Source organism: Podarcis tiliguerta (assembly GCF_965153285.1).
Source record: "Podarcis tiliguerta genome assembly, chromosome: 9".
Lineage (NCBI taxonomy): Eukaryota > Metazoa > Chordata > Lepidosauria > Squamata > Lacertidae > Podarcis > Podarcis tiliguerta.
Window position 1 is genome coordinate 37,436,546 of NC_139542.1, and position 18,945 is coordinate 37,455,490.

Here is an 18,945-nt window from a genome sequence, read left to right on the forward strand (position 1 = left end):
GACAATATGCTAGGCTTGGTTTATTTTTAGTGTGGAAATAAGTAATAATTTGCATATTAATAGCACTTTTTCAGGCAATGATTTCAAGAAAGACACATTATAAATGCTAATTAGCTAAAATGCACAGTCCCAGTCTAGGAAAATAATGGACATTAGAGAATCTGTGCTGGGCCCCTGAATAAGCATTCTTACTCTCAACATTTCTCATCACCCTCATTTCTAAATTTGTACTGTGTTATACAAAGTGACAGAAGTCATTAATGGAGATGACATAACAGAAGTCACAATCAGAATTAATATTCAAGATTGTGGGGGGGGGGGGGGAGTGTGTTTAATTATTGGAATTCAGATACATACACTCACTGACAGCCTATAGCTCAGCTACCATTAAGTAGAGTGAATCAGTAGTCTCAGGTAGAATGTTCTTTCTGTTTTACCTTTTTAAAATGGAAACAAACAGACACCAGGTGGGAATTTTGAGGGACAAATTGTGGAAAGAGCAGTGTGTGCTGCCACTTGGCCTACTGATGCCTCATAAGGTAGTGCATTGCCTTCAAATGCAGTGGAGGACACTTCCCCTTTGCCAATGTTGAGTCAACTGCAAGTCTGGCTGGGATTCAGATTGGTGTGCCTTTCCACCCACTGCTAACATCTTCCCCCGAGCAGCTAGAGAGGAGCACTGGGGCTTTGAGACCCAGGTACACTCTCTCAGAGATCTTCTGTAAGCTGCTGGTAGCTACCCTACAAGCAAGGAGAATAGACATACAAGTTATTAGGTGGCTTGTCTCCCATCCTAATTCATCCTCACCTCACCATGTTCCATGTTCCGTGTTCCATCTGGGCTTCTTGGGCTACCATAGCTGACTTTGCCCCTTCCTTAGTTGGAAGAACAGTATATGGGTCAGTTGCATAAAACTGAGTTGCATAAGAGCTGATATTCCTTTTTCACCCTGGTCTCCTTTGAGAGAAAAGTTGGGTTATAAATTTAATAAATAAATAAAACACATCATTTTGGTGATCAGAGGAATGACTCTCCTTTGCTTCAAGCTCTAGCAAGGACAAGGCTTAGCACACCATAGGAGGACCAGTTGGCACAACAAATGTGCTTATGGATCACTCACAGATTCAACATGCAGTGCTTCTTGCATAAACACCGGACACCTAAAAATAAAACTCTACTTAAGTTAGCACATTCAATAAGCATGAGGTGAAATGATAGAGGAAGGTCCCTGTAGCACCTTTATGTCAAGATACAGAGGTGTAATGAGCTGGTGCTTACTCTTCAGATCAAGATCCTGAACCGCTGGCTTCCTTCCAGTAACTTGCAAAAGCAAGTTAGATCAGAGCAGAATTAATCAAGGAACCAGTCTCATCAATTTCATCCAGACGCTTAATCTTACTGAAAATCTGACATTCGTTCTTGCTTCCAACTCCATTTCCTTGCAGTTTATATTTTAGAATCTAGAGAGTGGAGTCTGGTCATGCATCAAGGCCAAAAATAGATAATTGAAGCCATGAGGTATCACAAAGTAGCTGCAAAAGATGTTACATCATCCATAAACTGTAGAGCTTATTTTTTTCAGGCTTGATGTTTCACATGGATGCCTATGGTAAGGATTGGAATGGCAACCCTTCTTATATCTGAAGAATAAGAGTAAGTCTTATTTTCCCCATTCCTGTTGCAACAATGGAACTAACTGCCTGCAACTTACAGGAGTCTTTTGGAAGTCAACATTTCATTGGGAAGCAGATTAAAAAACAAAGCTTACCTGAAACAGTTAACGAAAACCTGATCATTGGAGGGGAGAGCAGCATGTGCAGTGGCTGTATTTTGTGGGTGTTACTGCTTGTGCTTTGAAACACTGGCTAAAATGAACAGCAAGAGAAATTTCAGAAACCAGTAGGCGTACCTATCAATTTGATGTAAATATCAGGCTCGTTTTGACTGGTACACACATACATGCCCATCATTTTGTTAATGTAATCTCAGGTGGTATTTTACATGTGTGAATGAGTAATTACAGAGCAGACATCACAAACAGAACTTTAGCACCACATCAGTCTATGCCCACAATAATACTGGTCAATAGAAACAGTTCACAGTAAATAATGAACTACTGAATAATCGAGAAATGTTCATGCATGTGTGAAGCAGCCTTGAATTTGAGTGGCCTACAAAAAATTGAGCTGAACCCTGACCTTCTATGACCTTTGAAATCCACTCTTTGTCATGGTTCTAGGAACAAAAATGTCGAGTGAGTGAACAGAACATTTCTGTTGCTGGAACCATGGCAGTTAAGAGTAGATTTCATAGCTCACAATATAAATACATGTTTAGGGTTTCAAGGGAGGTTATAAAGTGGTCCGGCATAGATGAAAATTAGAGGTAATAACATTCATTAAGTGGAACTGTTGCTGTTGCATAATGTGTAGTTTTGTGAAGGTGCAAGTTTTTTTTTTTTATTAAGTAAGATTTAGTTAACACTTTTTAAGTTAGTAGAAGGGTAGCAGGAAATCTGACAGCAGTGTTATTCCCCACCTGTCAAACTGGCAGAGATGCAGCACTCTGCACTGCTTCCATAAAGAAAGTCACAATTTGAAAAAAGTGATCCAAAAGTAAAACTGAATACAAACAGATTCAGTACTAGAGAATTCAGTACTGAGAACATTTGCATTGAAAAACCAAGATTTTAACAATCTCTCTCTTCACATCACAATCAAACACATGCCTGTTCAGATGTAAGCACCTCTAGGCTTGAAGAGACTCACTCCCAGATAATTACATATAGGACTGCAATCTCAGTTTACTTGCCTACATCCAGTTCCCAAAGATGCTATTGTGCTTATCTCCTACTTGTGGGCTTCACATAGGCATCTGTTTAGCTACTGTAAGAACGAAATGTTAGGTGAGATGGGCCTTTGATTTGATCCAGCAGGGCTTTTCATATGTTTTAAAATTGCACAAGAACCATGAAGAGGGTGCAGTGTGTGATGACATGATTTAGTTAAAGCCATGGTGATTGCATCTCAGTCAAAATATGTTGGATTTACCTAGAGAGAATGTTGAACAGGAGTTTAGTTAAGATGGGTGCTAATAGATTCTACAGAGAGGTTAAATATAACAATTCAAGATCACCCAGCACTTGCCCCTGAAAGATCCTTTTGGGGAATAAGCGGGACTACTTAAGAGTAATCCTATGAATAACAGCTAGTCCTCAAACATATGGCCAACATCTTATTAACAGTACTACTGAAATCTGTTGGGAGATCTCATGAGACCAACAAGGTGAAATTACTCCTGTCAATCCATTGGAATGGAGTATTGATCAAAACACTTTCAGTACTACATTCGGGTCAAAAGCTGGAGCGGAACAGTCCCAGAATTCAATGCCATCCAAGTGCACTTAGATTTGCAAGGTGTCCATCTGCTTTTTCAGTACCATATCCAAAAAGAGAGATGGGGTGGAACAGTTCCAACAGGTTGCCACATAACACATATTTGGGAAAAGATTCCTCCATGCTGAAATAAGTGGGGTTGTGCTTGTTCTGAACAAACCAAGTTCAATGTTTTTCCAGGATTAATGCTTCTGTTTATGACATTCAGAGTGAGTTCAAAACAATATTTTCATTTACAATGGGACATGATGATAAAGGATCTTAAAATATTTCAGTTTATGAGAGAAGGAAATGTAGTATAATTTAACTTCATGTTTTAGTGCTTCTGCAGAGACAGTTCATTAATCCTGTCGCTCATTGGTTTTCTCAGGAATATGCATGCAGTCAGCACCGTCAAAGTCACATTGCCTGAATGTCAGGGACTGAACAACATGTCTAGAGTAGACATATAGGTATGAAGTGCACTATAATATTGGTGAACACGAGCATAAAGTATGCCAACTTCCAAGAGGATCCTCATATGCAAAGTGTGAAGCAGATGGTTCCAAAACAGATGGTTCAGGGCATGAACATACAAAAGTTCTTCCACAGAGAAGGAGGAGGGGGACAAGGAAAGCACTTCTCTTTTTACCCTGAGTTTTAATAGACTGAAATGTCATAGGAAGTAAAGCTAAATGTCATGGAAAGTAAGGTATAAGAAAATGTTAGGAATGAGCAGCACCCAACATTTTCCTTTTATTTTTGGAACCTAATGGTGATAAGCCCTCACAATTTCCCTCACCTTCAGAGTTTGCACCTTCAGCTACTCTGCTCCCATGCATGTGCCACTTCTGGAGTCTGCCTTGCCATAAGGTTGTTGTACCGGTAGGCCTCAAGTGGACAGAAATAGAGAGAGTCACTGAAGTAATAGGGCTAAGGCTAAATATACAGATTAGTTTATTCGGTTTCCCAAGTGTTTACCGAGTTGTTAATTTCTTCACGATATTTGAGCTTTTGCATGATGTAACAGTCACTTCCAGAAATCTAGCAGAATGTAGTGGAAGTTTAGCACTCATTTTTGTGTTAATTACTTCCAGGAAAACAAACATATTAACCCAGAAAATCTCATTAAAGAAAACCATGGGTCTAAAGTGATGACACTTGAGGCAGTAGAGTAGTTTTTTCCTGTCATTTTCATGGTGAAATGTGGGGGAACAGAAGCACACTTGTGAGGAAAGTTGTCCAATTACACTTGTTGTTGTGTCACACCATTCCCACTGGTGCGAACTGATTTTAGTGTGACATGCGGTATATCGGTCACAATATTTCCCACATCTGAATGCGCCCCAAGCATGTATAGATAGGTAGATAGAGAGATTTGCTTTTTTTTTTTCATTTGAACTTCAGTTTTCAGTTCTGATACAGGCTGTGTACCAACCAAATGTTTAAAGCATGTTTAAAACACATGACTTCCCTCAAAGAAATAGGAACACTGAGAAATAAAAAAAATGAACTAAACCAAAATTTTCCACAGAGATACATGGTAAAACAAGGCACTGGGCAAGCATCTAATACAGGTAACATAATCAAGACAGAGAGGGAACAAAATATGAAAAAATAAAAACAAGAGAGTACAAATCATCAATTATTATGTTTCCCTGAAGGTTTTCAATTTATTCAAAGAAATTGATATTTGGCAGGAATAAAGCTTCTATGAAATGGTCTGTTTATAGAGTCACAAACATCCCTCAACCAGCATCACCAGCATCATTAAATTTATACCCCACCCTTCCTCCTAAAGGAGCCCAGGGCAACAAACAACAATAAACACATATTTAAAGCATTGTAAAAAAACATTTCTGATCCCGATGTAGACTGGGGAAAATCTTCACTTAAAAGACTTGTTGAAACAGGAAGGTCTTCAGTAGGCACCAAGAAGACAACAGAAACGGTGCTTATCCTTCAAGGGGAGGCACTTCCAAAGAGGAGGTGCCACAACATCAAAGACCTGATTCCTACATTGTATGGAATGGACCTCTTGATAAGATGGTATCTGCAGGAGGTTCTCTCCAGTGAACAACTGGGTATCTAAAGGGTGAGACAAACTTTCAGATACAGTGGTACCTCGGGTTACATACGCTTCAGGTTACATATGCCTCAGGTTACAGACTCCACTAACCCAGAAATAGTACCTCGGGTTAAGAACTTTGCTTCAGGATGAGAACAGAAATTGTGGCGCGGTGGCATCAGGAGGCCCCATTAGCTAAAGTGGTGCTTCAGGTTAAGAACAGTTTCAGGTTAAGAACAGACCTCCGGAACAAATTAAATACTTAACCTGAGGTACCACTGTATCTGGATTCCAAGCTGCATAGGGCTTTATACAGCAAAACCAACACCTTGAACTTAGCTTGGTTCTGCTTTCCCCCTTGTTACTTGGTATGTATTATTTTGGAGATGGCAATAAACATATCCTTCATGTACCAGTTATCTAGAGTGGGGGGGAAACATCCTTCCACTCCTGAGCCACAACTAAATGAGCTGCAACCATCAATAGTGTGTGTGATAATTTATTCAGTAACTTTTGACAAATCAAACATTGGTGGCACTTTCATTCTCTCATATACTGTATATGTGTGTGTGTCTATAAAGGTGTGTGTGTGTAAAAGTGTCTTTCATTTATAAAATAAACATTTAAAAATGCAAAGTAGCCCTGAAGCTTCCACAAATATATTTTGGATCCATATATTCTTTTTCTTCTTCTTTCTTTTGGCATGGAAATCAGGGAAACACCAAGGCAAAATATTTTCCCTTGCATTTATATTAAATATAGCTATACTAGTAAAGCAGTTCAGAAATTAGTCTGTATTTTTCAGTACTGCTCCAAAATCACAGCAGGTCACTGAGTGCAGTATGAATTAACTATTAATCTTAGAGAAAAATACATCTCACTGCCAAGAAAAAGTGAGTTTAGATGTGGCCATTATAAAGGAGCCGCCCTAACAATGCATTCTGAAAAATATCTTCTAACATACATATGACATTTTTCTTCTTTCTTATTTAAAAGGTCTTCATTGAAATAGTAGTGAGCATTATTCTGTAATAGCAGCATAACAATATAGCTAGCAAGCAATTCATATAAGGATATATATTGTGAATAGTGTTCTGAATTTGGGACTTGATCCTACAAATCACTGTGCATTTTATTTCACTGAACAAAAAGTGTAGAATATACTGAACAATCTGGAGTTAACATAATATTCATGTGCATAAAATACTGGCTAAAGTCATTTGCTGTATGTGGTCATGGTGTTAAAGATAAGCATACAGAAAAAGATGAATGTCTATGCACGCACATTTCCATCTTTCAGCGTACATTTAGTATGCACCGTTCAAGTCCCAAAATTAACATTTAGCTCATCCACTGGCTTCGGTTGAATGACTGCATTCAGGGGCTCAGAATGAATTAAAGTGACTTGTACTTATATCCTACTGATACCATTTAGCTGTGCATTAGCTCTCTCACCATTTGCATGTTTGTGCATGGGAGGGTAAATAGCAAAGTGAATCAGGATGGTTCAGGGATCTTTCACTTGCACATTGAAGTAGGATGCCAGTAAGACCCCCTGAGTTAAATCAAGGCGCCCCAAAAGCCACAGAATGCTCGGTCATTCTGGTTTTGGGTTTTTTTTACAATATGGTTTAATATATCTCTACAAGAAATGAGGCTGTCCAAAATGTTGTCTTCAGAGCACTGAAGAGCTCTGAGTTATTTTTTGTTAAGCACAGTGGTTTCATATAGGTTTTTCAACAATCATTGACCAATCTTTAACAAACAGGAATTATGGGGAGTGCAGAAGAGGGCCACTGGTTCCCATCCCATTTCGAACCCATCTAGAGAGTCACAGATTCCCCGTCGCTGGCATATCGCATTGTAAAGGGCGATAGCTCAGCAGCATTGCAGCTATAAGGTCTCAGATTCAATTACTGCCATATTTGGATGACAAGGAATTAATGTTGAAAGGCTGGAAAGTATTCTCTTGAGACCTTGAAGTGCCACTGGCTGTCAGAGTAGATAGTGCGTTTGGTGCGTTAGATGAATCAAAGGTCTGACATAAGACAGCTCCTTATGTTTCAGTTGACTTCGTTCAAAAGTGACTTTTCTTGGTCAATTAAAATCTTCAGGACTTTCCTTTTCTCTTAATACAGCTAGTTCACGGCCACAGCTACTTCATTTCATCCCAAAACTGTGTTAAGTAAATTTCCTATGACTTAGTAGGATAAAATGGAAAAGACATAAAACCACAAATATATTTATTCAGATTATTGCTCAATGCACATTGGTCAGATAACCAGACAAGAACCAGAGAGACCCAGGTTTGAATCCCCACTTTGCCAAGAACATTAGAAGAGATCAGGCTGGATCAGGCCAAACGGAGGTCCAGCATCCTGCTCTCACTGTGGACAACCAGTGACAACCAGATGCTTATGGGGAGCCTTATAGCACAACCTCTGGGAGTGGCTTCCTCAGTGGATGGAACTGCAGCGATGGCATATTGACAGCAGAGCTGTTGCCACTGACCAAGAGTAGAAGTGGAAGCAATATTGCAGCCAGGAGGTTATTGGTGCTGTTCCAACCCAGCGGCCAAGCCACTCCCAGTTAGAACCAGTGTGTCATCCCTTCTCTATGGGCCTGGGCCTGATTAAAAGCACAATCCTAACCATGTCTACTCAGAATTCATCAAGAATTCATTCTAGGTATGTGAGGTTTAAGTTGCAGCTAGGTTCCACTGAAAGCAAGGTGAAAAGTTAGTCATGACAACTTGTTCCGTTGTCTCAGACTGCAATCCCACAAACACTTACTTGGGGGGTAAATCCCATTCAATACAGTAGGGCTTACTTCTGAGTAGGTATTCCTTGGAGTCATTTTCCCTATAACTCTTCAGCTCCATTTTTGTTACTGCTTATTGCTATTATTATGAAATCTCACTAAATTACTGATATAAATATAAACTGGGGAGGAGGAAAGATGATCCACATTTACAATCCTATCTATGGTTTATTCCATGCATTAATACTGTTTTAGTTCTTTATTATTTTTAATTAAAAAGCAACTACACTTTCCTTGTGACTGTTCAAACAGGAAAACGCCCACTGTTGGTGGTGATTGACAATCTGCAACATAAATAAACTATAACTCACTGAGTTAAAATCCGCAATTCAAAATGGCACCATAAAACCATCCAACCTATTTAATGGATATAGTTACAACATTTAACTCTCTGACCTCAAGCAGCAATAAATTCCTCAGTTAAAATGGGGAAGTGACCATATTCTGCTTGGCTTCTTCCTAATCTGAGATCATGTGTTAGGTTCTCACATTTATGGCACATTATTCAGCTTTACATAAGATGCCATTAAAATCTCCAGTTATGACACTGTACTGTGATTGAAAAACTGCTTTCACATCAGGTGTGTCCAATGTGGGCATTTGCTCTCCGACAGGAGTCTTCAACTAGTATATATTATGGTTAGATTAGAATTTGAGTGTCCTACCTTTCTGACAAAAGGAGAAGCGAAGCACCTGATTTTAAAGCCTGACAATCTCAGTTCTTCAACAGGAATGAATAACACAAATTTCCAAACATGTATGCAATTTGATAATTTGCTTTGCTTGCAAAAGTAGTTTCACTTGAAAACATTTTAAATAAAGGATTGCAACAGTAGGGAGAAGATTAGATGTGATTCATTAGTCACCGGGCAACCAGTTTGTAGGCACAAATGAACAGAGAGCTATAATGAGGAGGAGGAAGCTCTGTGCAAAATAAGCACTCTGGATATAGAAGGGCCCACTATGATCACTTGTGCTATGTGATCTCTCTGCAGAAATTGCCCATTAAGGTGGCAAACAATAATATAAAATATAGAAATTCACATATACCACTGTGTGGGAGACAACATCATCAGTAGACATTGGAGGTGTGTAGATAGTTATTTCCAATTTAAGTCCTGACCACAGCCCGTCACCATCCTTGAAATGGTATTTTCCTAAGTAATGAGTTTCTGTTTCCAAACAAGGGGTCACGTAGAGTCTTTTCACAAAGGCTCAACATAGCCAAAACAGTCCATAAATCACAGTATATGCTATCACAACTATTTTATTATATATGGGTTAAGACAAAAGAGATACATTTCTGACATAATTTACTCAGCATGAACAAAAAGGTCACAAAGTTAAACCTACTAGTCTCTACCTCCCAGGGGAACAGAAGCTAAATTAAATTTATGTATGGTTTTGTTATGCCATTCCCAGGTTCCATCTTTATATATGCTGCTCCAGTGAGAGTAAAAACCAATTCTTTTTGCACCTTAACTATTTTGAAAGGGTAGCTTCATTTGTCTACTGCAGTGACCCATCTACCTCCCCTTAAAAAACAACAACCAGATTCTTGTGGCACCTGAAAGATCAACAAATTTCATGGACTAGAGTTCACCAGAAGCGGAAAATGTAATCCTTAACTGATAGGTATATACACACATGAGTGTAAAGCAAAGTTGGAAAACCTGTACTACAGCTCCCATAATCTCTGACCATTGGACATACTGGATGGAGATGAGGGCACTTGGAGTTCAGCAACATTTGGAGAGCTATTGGTTCCAAAAGTTAAATGGAAATGAAATGTAAAAAGTACAGTCTGCAGCAACTAAGCTGAGTTTAAATGTGTGCAAAATAAGCACTGTGGCCCTTACAGCAGAACTAACTTGTCATAAAACAATAATCTTAGCACTGTGAAGCTCATCAGCGCCTGTAGTAGGATAGAAAAGCATTGTCTCTATTCAGTATTGAAGGTAGTACCACAGGACTGTTTGTTGTTTCTGTACCACAAATTTAATGTGCCTCACAAACAAGCCCAAGGGCAGAATTATGAAGAGGAAGAGGAAGGCTGTGCAGATAGAGATGGGTTCAGTTCTCAATTGTTCCCATTGAATTCTACAGGGAAAATGAAAACAATTGCAGCCTGGAGGGAAGGGTTAAACTTCCCCACATCTGACACTGGGTATCTTAGCTCTCATTGAAAGTGATTCCCCCTGCAGCGATAATAGTGTACATAGTCATATATTTGTTTCCTGGGGGGTCTCTATAATACATATCCCCTCTTTCTCTCCCTGATCATAATAGCACACATTTATAATTTGTTTTTTGAATGCAGCCATTTTATTTATTCATCTCTTACATTATCATGGGTAAACGTAATATTTGTATATCACACAGATTTCAGCACCAGAGAGAGAACAGTGAATGAGAGGACAAGTGAATAATGTTTGTCCTGCATTTTAATTTCTCACACCTCCTCCACATACCACCTCCATTCCTAGCAAACACAAATGTGTTTCCTATCTACATGCCTAAGAAGCCAAAGCAATTTATTAGTAAGTTCCGTTTAACAGGCGTTGTTATTCAACCAAGCCTTCACATCTCTGGGCCCTTCTACAATTTGCAGTATTTAACCTCTTGCTCCACTCAGAAGAAAAGCACAGAATTTAAAACAGTGAAGGCTAACAACCGAGCACAATCTATAAAAATGGTTGCGTTTCATTAGGCACTAGGATCCACTGAATGATTGGCATAGCTCATCTTTCTCAAGGCAATGACTGGAACAATAATCCTGCAATTTGCATACATGATACAACCTGTTTACGGGTGAGGTGGCATTTCCACACCTATTCAGCATCTCCACAGGGAATGGTTCGCATTTGCAAAGGGCAACTGCTATCGGAATGTGGACAGATTTGGATACAGTAATCAGGTAGAGGTGCTGGCAGATTGAAACTGCCCTTCCACACAACCTTGTCCAGGCAGCAAACCCCACATTACCAAGATTCTCCTGTTGGCTCTCGTATGCACTGAGAAACAACAGAGTGCACCTATGGGGATCAAGTTGAACCTCTGCATTAGCAGCACCAAAGTGACCTCCTCAGGGCACAAGCCTGGACTGTGTGTATGGAGGTCCTGGGCTGATCAGATGACAAGACAATGCCCTGCCCCATCAGACTTGCTGGTGTGGTCCAAAGGAAAGCAGAGTAATATATATTTAGGGAAGTTTTTAATGTTTGAGTATATTTTTAATATTCTGTTGGGAGCTGCTCAGAGGGGCTGGGGAAACCCAGCCAGATGGGTGGGGTATAAATTATTATTATTATTATTATTATTATTATTATTATTATTATTAGCACTAGCTAGGCTGCAGGAGTTGCCAGAAGGAGATGCACAAGGTGCCGTCCAAACATCTTAGGGACTCCACTCCGCATTTGTGCATGGTTTTTACTCCTTAGCCTTTTCTTCTCCTGACGATATATCACAAGACAGCAGAGGTTTAGGATCAGAGTTTTCATTCTCTTAGATGGGCTACCTTCCCAAGTGGGTGAGCTCCATCTGTCTCTCACTTCCATCTACAGCATGTACAGAAACCAGCAGCTTGACTGTTGCACCCACTGTTGGTCTTGTCCGCCCAATCCATGGCAGCTTGTCTTCTCATGCAGGGGAAGCCCTAACTCACTGAGGGTTTAAGACCCATCGGCTACCCTCACCTGGTTTAGCCAGTCAGTTGAAGCCATTCCTAAGGTGTGGCCACTGTTACATGCTGACTGCTTCTAGGAGCCACAGATAAGAGCTGAGTGCAGGGTGGGGACGAAAAGTGGACAAACTAACCCAGAAGGAGCATGACGTGGCCCCCACCAGATGTACTACCCTTCCCCTAACACTATGCACCCCAGGATTATTACATGGAACTCATACCATGAGCAAGAACTAGGCCATGTATAAAAGATGCCAAACATGGCCCAGTTCGTACTTGCCCACTTCATGTGTTATCTGATGAAATTATGATTATAATGATTACAGTGGAACCTTGGTTCTCGAATGGCTTAGTTGACGAACAAATCAGCTCCCAAGCCGAAAACCCAGAAGTAAGTGTTCCAGTTTTCAAATGTTTTTCAGAAGCTGAATGTCTTTTGAGTGGCTTTTGAGTGCAGGAAGCTCCTGCAGCCAATCGGAAGCCGCGCCTTGGTTTTTGAACAGTTTCAGTAGTCGAATGGACTTCTGGAACAGATTAAGTTCAAGAACCAAGGTACCACTGTATACTTATCCAGAATATGAAGAAAATGTGGAATTATTTTCTAGTTGCAATGGTAGTTGTTGTTGTGAGATAAAAGCAGATTTATTTCATTTTGAAAAAGATGCCAGTATTACATGGTGAAAATAAAGATAGTCTACATTGTCTATTCCAGGAGTAATCAGCATATTGCTCTCCAGATGCTGTTGAACTACAATGTCCATCAGCCCCAGTCAGCATGGTCCTTGGTCCAGGACAATGGGATTTATAGTCTAGTAACCGTCGGCTACCTCTGGTATAACCATGGATATTTTATCTAGCTGTTTAGAGCTTATGTAACCTACACTGAATGTTACATTTTCAAATATTTTAAAAACATTCAATGTTAATGATGGCAATCAATTTTGTTTTTGCTCTGGTAACCAAGCCTTGTGAATGAGCTTGCTGGACATTTGCTGACTCATTTGCATAGCAGATGCAAATGAAGGCTAAAGTAGACATGCCAGGTGAATTGCTTTAACCTTGGCAGAGCGGTGTCACCTGGGATTAAACTTTATGGAAAGATAATGTGATATAGCAAGAGTCATTTCTATCATCTCAGCTGTAGCTGTTATGTAAGCTTGGTCTGCTGCTCTGAATTCCTCTAACAGCTTTGTGGGCTTGCTTTGTTTATTTTTACTTTCTCTTTCTAACTGGAGGTTCTAAATCAGGTAAACTTGAAAGAGACCTTGCAGGAAGGGAGCCTTCAGAATGTTGACAAGAGCTCACATCAACGTGAGAATTCCTGTGCAGTTGTGGCCATCAGAAGTTGTTTTGATTATGCATATGTTATTAAAATATATCTGGTATGATAATCTCGGGGCACTTTACATCTGTTTTCTATCTTAAAAAATAATAATACTCAGCCTTTATACACCTTTGCCCTAAATATCCAGGGCAGTGAGGAAAAGGTGAAAGATTTTCAGCCTGTCATCCTCTTCACACTTATTTAGAGTAAGCTCCATTGAACAGAGTGGGACTTGCTTCCAAGTAAAGATGCATAGGATTACACTTCATATCTCTTCTGAAGACTGTCACAGTAGTAGGACTGGATGAAACTCTCAGTTTTGGGTTCTATTTCTCTTTTTTACAATCTTATTTTCAGTTCTTCACATTTTTGTAAGAATTTGTGATTATTATTATTATTATTATTTAAAAAATCCTCATGAGAATTTGTCAGCATTTTAGCACTAATTTCTCATTTAAAAACATATTTTTCCTATGCAGTTTTGACTATAATACACATTTCTGCAAGCAATCTGCCTTAATATTTTCACTTTCAGTTATTTTCACTCATGCATTTTTATGCACATTTCACTCAACTATATACATTTTTGGTCACATTTTGGTCAGTTTTTGGAAAACTGAATTGCAAAATTTGGAGTAATGTCTATTTTTGAAGGACAGCTGTGTTTCAGTTCATATATTGTTTCAGAAAGTGTGAATTAGAGAAGTTCACCTTTAAATGTACACTGTACACTCTCAATATAATAACAATGTCTGAAGGGCTCTAACTGCACCATATTGCACCTCCTTTAGATAAAACTTCCTCTGCATCAGATCTCGAGAGACCCTCCCGCACCTGCCAATATGCTCTCTTTAACCTCAAATTTTCTTGGCAGGAATTACATTTTCTGAAATTGCATGCTAGTAAGTAAGCACCCCTAAGTGCAAGTAGATAAATAGGTACCGCTTTATAGCGGGAAGGTAAACAGCGTTTTCGTGTGCTGCACTGGTGCTGGCTTGCCAGAGCAGCTTCGTCACACTGGCCACGTGACCCGGAAGTGACTCCGGACAGCGCTGGGCCCGGGCCTCTTAAGTGAGATGGGCGCACAACCCTAGAGTCGGACACGACTGGCCCGTACGGGCAGGGGTACCTTTACCTTTTAAGTGTTCCCTCAGTAGCCTGTGCTTTGCATCATCTGTATTTTCTGTGTCCAAATTGCAGTTTTACAAGACCTGAAGGAAATGGAGGCAAAGGCTTATAATAACTTAATCTGAGAGGTGCCACAGAAAAGTCTGCATGCATTTCATAATTCACCTAAAGAATGGTTTGTAGAGTGTTTCGCTTGATAGTTTTCACTGCAAGAAAATGCAACTCATTAAGAAGAAGAGCACTTTTGGTGGTGAAGCCCCATCTCTGGAATACTTCCCCCTCACAGGTACAATTGGCATCAACATTATCATTATCCTAGCTCCAGATTAAGACTTTTTTTATTTGCCTAGGCACTTAAAGTTTTGTTAGATGGTGATTGTTTAACCTGCTCTGTGTATTTGGCTGCTTAAATATATTAGTATGCATTGTTGCTCATTTTATGATCTGGTGGGCTGTTTTTGTGTTGAGTTCTGGACTTTGCCCTGGTATTGACAAAGAATGAGTCATCCAGATGTTTTCAAGAAAAAAATAATATCATAGCTGCCCATCCTTTCTGCTTCTGCATTGGAAGTAATTCTCTTTCAGACATGTAGGCCAAAGACATGTACCGTGCCTGCTTCCTAGGTACTAAGGCAAACAGTCAGAGCCCTAGGAGCAGAATAGAGGTGAATGACAAGCATAGTCGAAGGGATCTTCTGAAGATGTTCAGCAGCTTGAAGTAGAAAGGGCTTTCACAGTCAAGTGGGAGGTCCCATGGGCCACATTAGGCCATATGAGGCTTTTATCGAAGTCCTCTGGACCACCAAGCATACAGCAACATCACTTTCCCCTTGCATATCAGAGGCCTCATACCACACCCTCCAAAATTCATCCTCATGAAAAAATAGGGACATTCCATTCTAAAAGCATAGGATGTCCCCTGTTTTCTTGCAGAATGTTGAAGGGTATGCGTACACCCAAATATCTGTCTTGGGCTACGCTAGGCATCCCCCATTCTGAGATGATGATTTGAGAAATGTATGATCTAGCATAAAAGCTAGCAGCTCTTTGCGGGAAGGTGGCTATGAGGAGTGCAGTGGAAAGGAAGGGTTGTAAAGCAAAGGAGATGTTCGTTCCTAGAGGAAAGAAGCCCATGGCACTGATGGCACCTTCCCTTTCACGGCGAATAACAGCTGAGGGGAATGTTCGGCAGGACCGTGCTGCGACTCAACCCCCTTCTCCCGATTTTCCTTTTCTCAATACTTTCCTTCTATTGTTTGTTTAATTTAAACAAGACATGTGCAATACGATCGCACATTCTTGCATTGTCTAGTTTGGCCCTACTGACTCCAGCATGCAAAGCAGGTGGCAATATCTGCCATCTGCTTTGGAGTGGGCCCAGAGAAGCCTAGCAGGCTGAGAGTTCATTGTGGAATCTGTTCCATATGCTGCACTCCAGTCCAGGTTTTGGGCAGAGTAAGATGAATTTCTTTCTCTGCCAGAACTTTCTGTAGTGCAAGTTATTGGTTCCAACCATCCCAATTTGTTGTTTGTGTAGTTTGTTAAGGGTGCTGAGAGTTGTTAGGTGACCCCATTCCCCTCACAGAGCTGTGATAGCCAGAGTAGTTTAACAATCAGTCCCTCTTTCCAGGAAACACTGGGAATTGAAGCTCTGTGAGGGGGAATGAGGTCTCCTAACAACTCTCAGCAGCTGCAAAAACTATAGCCCCCAGGATTCTTCAGGGGAAGCCATGACTGTTTAAAGTAGTATAATACTGCTTTAAATGTACAGTGCAGATGGAACCTAATTCATTCTGGCTGAACATGGATAAAAGAGCATGATGATTTTAAGGGACTGCATAGATCATGCATGTGAATAATAACTCGAGAATATATGCAAAATAGACAAAAAAATAAAAATGGTGCAATCTGTGAAAGAGAAAATTGGTGTCCTCTAGTAAGCTGAATAATGACAAAAATGTGCTTACTAAAAAGATCAAGTCAAAACAATCAGTGTTTCAATTGTTACAAACCTTAACAGCAGATTCTACATAGGGTTGTTGGTACAGTATACTGTAGCTCTCTCCTCTTGTTTTACATTTAAATAGAGAAGAAAATAGTGAGCATCCTGGAGAAGCTGTGCTGAAGTCGGCACAAAGTTGATGTCTAAACTCATTCAGCAAGCATTTATTTATTTATTTCATAAAATTTGCATACTGCTTGATTGGAAAAAATGACAAAAACTCTCAAAGCAGTTTATAAAGTATCACAGTCTAGCATAAACTTGTGCATGTGTTGTCCATATCCATACGTAGACTTTCCAAGTCCAAAGAGTCACACTATATAGTTTCAGAATAATCTAGCCTATTTAGCTGTCATGAAGACATTCCTGGGTCCTGGGTCTTCTTGAAATTATCCAGTGATATTTGATATCTCTTTAGATGCCTGTATAAATGGCTCTGTATAGAAGCTTTGGTCTTTATTCTGCTCGTTATTGATATGCAAAACATTCTGTAAACTTCTGAACAGAGTCAACCCTTCAGAAAACTGTGGGGCGTTTGAAAGCATTCCACTCCAAGCATGTTTCAGGATTTGCCTGCTTTTTTTCCACTTGCAACTCTGCACACAAGCATTTAAATTCTTCAGCACATTTCACTGGAGTGTATTTCTTTCTGATCAAGATGCTGCTACATTATGTTTGCTGGCTTTGTGTTCATAGCTTAACCTTTACCCTTCTTGCTGCAGTTCTCTTATTGAAAACATTAATTCCTCAAGATTATCTCATCTGATAAAACCTCAGTGGTATGTGTAGATCTCTAGTGTCTAAACCTTTGTCATTTTTATTCCATTTGTGGGAACCTGCTTTCAGATAGTCTGTAAACAACACAGGTGACATTGGTATTAGTCTCCACTTGGCTTTCCTACATACATCTATTAAGCTATTCTTTCCATCATGCTGGTGCCATTTAGATAATGGTTATCACTGACACCTTTAGTAATTTTCCATGTAAAATCTGGGAGTCTATGAAAAACAATGTCAGTTAAATACAAGCCTCTTTTGAGGCAACACCTTGTTTGCAAAGTTAAGGAGGTAAGCCTTCAGAGCCATGCTCCATGTTTTCTCTTGTCACCCACAACAATATCAACACTTTTCCAATGACCAAGAGGTATACACACCCACACCCACACACCAAACAACTATCTCACAAGCTATGTGGGTGGGCAGGAAGATTCTTTTGTCCTCTCATCCTGCAGTTTTCTCTCTCAGAAGCCACACCTTGAAGCACCAATTTAGAAGTTGCCTGAAGTGCAGTTTGTTCCCAGTCCATTCTAAGCCACCATGTGGTTGATTGCTCATTTACATTTGCGTGGATCATTCCCTTCCAGCAGTGTGGCAGTTAAGGTGGGGACAGAAAGAAGCCATATTTATTTCCTTACTTGAATGCAAGGTGTGGATCTTTCCCTTGCAGTGTGTGTGATGGGGGTGGGGGGTGGAGGTGATAATGTTATAGGATTGGGAGGGGGAATGATGTTTTTGATTCCCTTCCCTGTGGGACTGGAGTCTGTCAAACTGGTCTCTTGGTTAAGTTAATAGGCACATCCAAGTCACATCATGCTCTAAACTTTAGAGTCTAAAAAAATTGACTATGTTGTCATAGAAACAACTAGTACTTAAAGATTTCCAGGATGGTGGGGGAAGCCCCCCCCCTTCCAACTTACCTAGCGGATGAGTTAGAAGTTGGGGAGCATACAATAACAATAACAGAACAAGCCTAATCATGTAACATTCTAGTGTGGTATAATGACTAGAGTGTTGGACTAGGGTGTGAGAGATCAAGGATAAAACCCCCATTCAGGCATGAAGCTTACTGTATGATACTAGAGCAATTGCTATAGTTTTATTTGGATGAATGATGGATGCTGCTGTAATCCTCTGTCCATCTACCTGAGAATAGGTTGCATTGCACTCTTTCCTGTATTGAACAAGGAAACAAGCCAATTGGCCAATTCATTCAGTAGTTGGTGGCTTTCCTTACAATTATTTTACAGGCTTAAGAGAGCACCACTGAACAATTTTTTAAAATTTGTTTGTTTATGCCACTGATGAAGCATTTCTTAGGGTGTGGTTAATAGAACAGTCCTGTGCATTTAGCTGAGAAGTGAGCATATGACTGAAATATCCTAGGTGTCACCCGCGTGATCTTGTAGTTGCCCCACCATATGTAGGTTCCATCAGCCTCCAAAGGAAGGAAGTGATCAAAGGAAGAAAGTGAGAACCAAACTGACCCTATAACTCTATGCAACTTAGAGAGAAGATTCCGACAAGGTCTTAAAACATTTTGAAAGTGGACTGTTTCTTTCTACCAAGTCTTTGGAACATAACTACGAATACTAGTATAGTCAGGAAAGATGGGAAAGGAAGTTGAGTTGAGCTGGATTTCAGCATAGGCTCCTGCAAATACCGTAATTGTACTCAATTCACCTTGAAGCCACCTTCTATTTAATTCACTTTAATGTCTACTTTGGGTAGTTGGTAATCGTACACATATCCAGGCTTGCAATTTT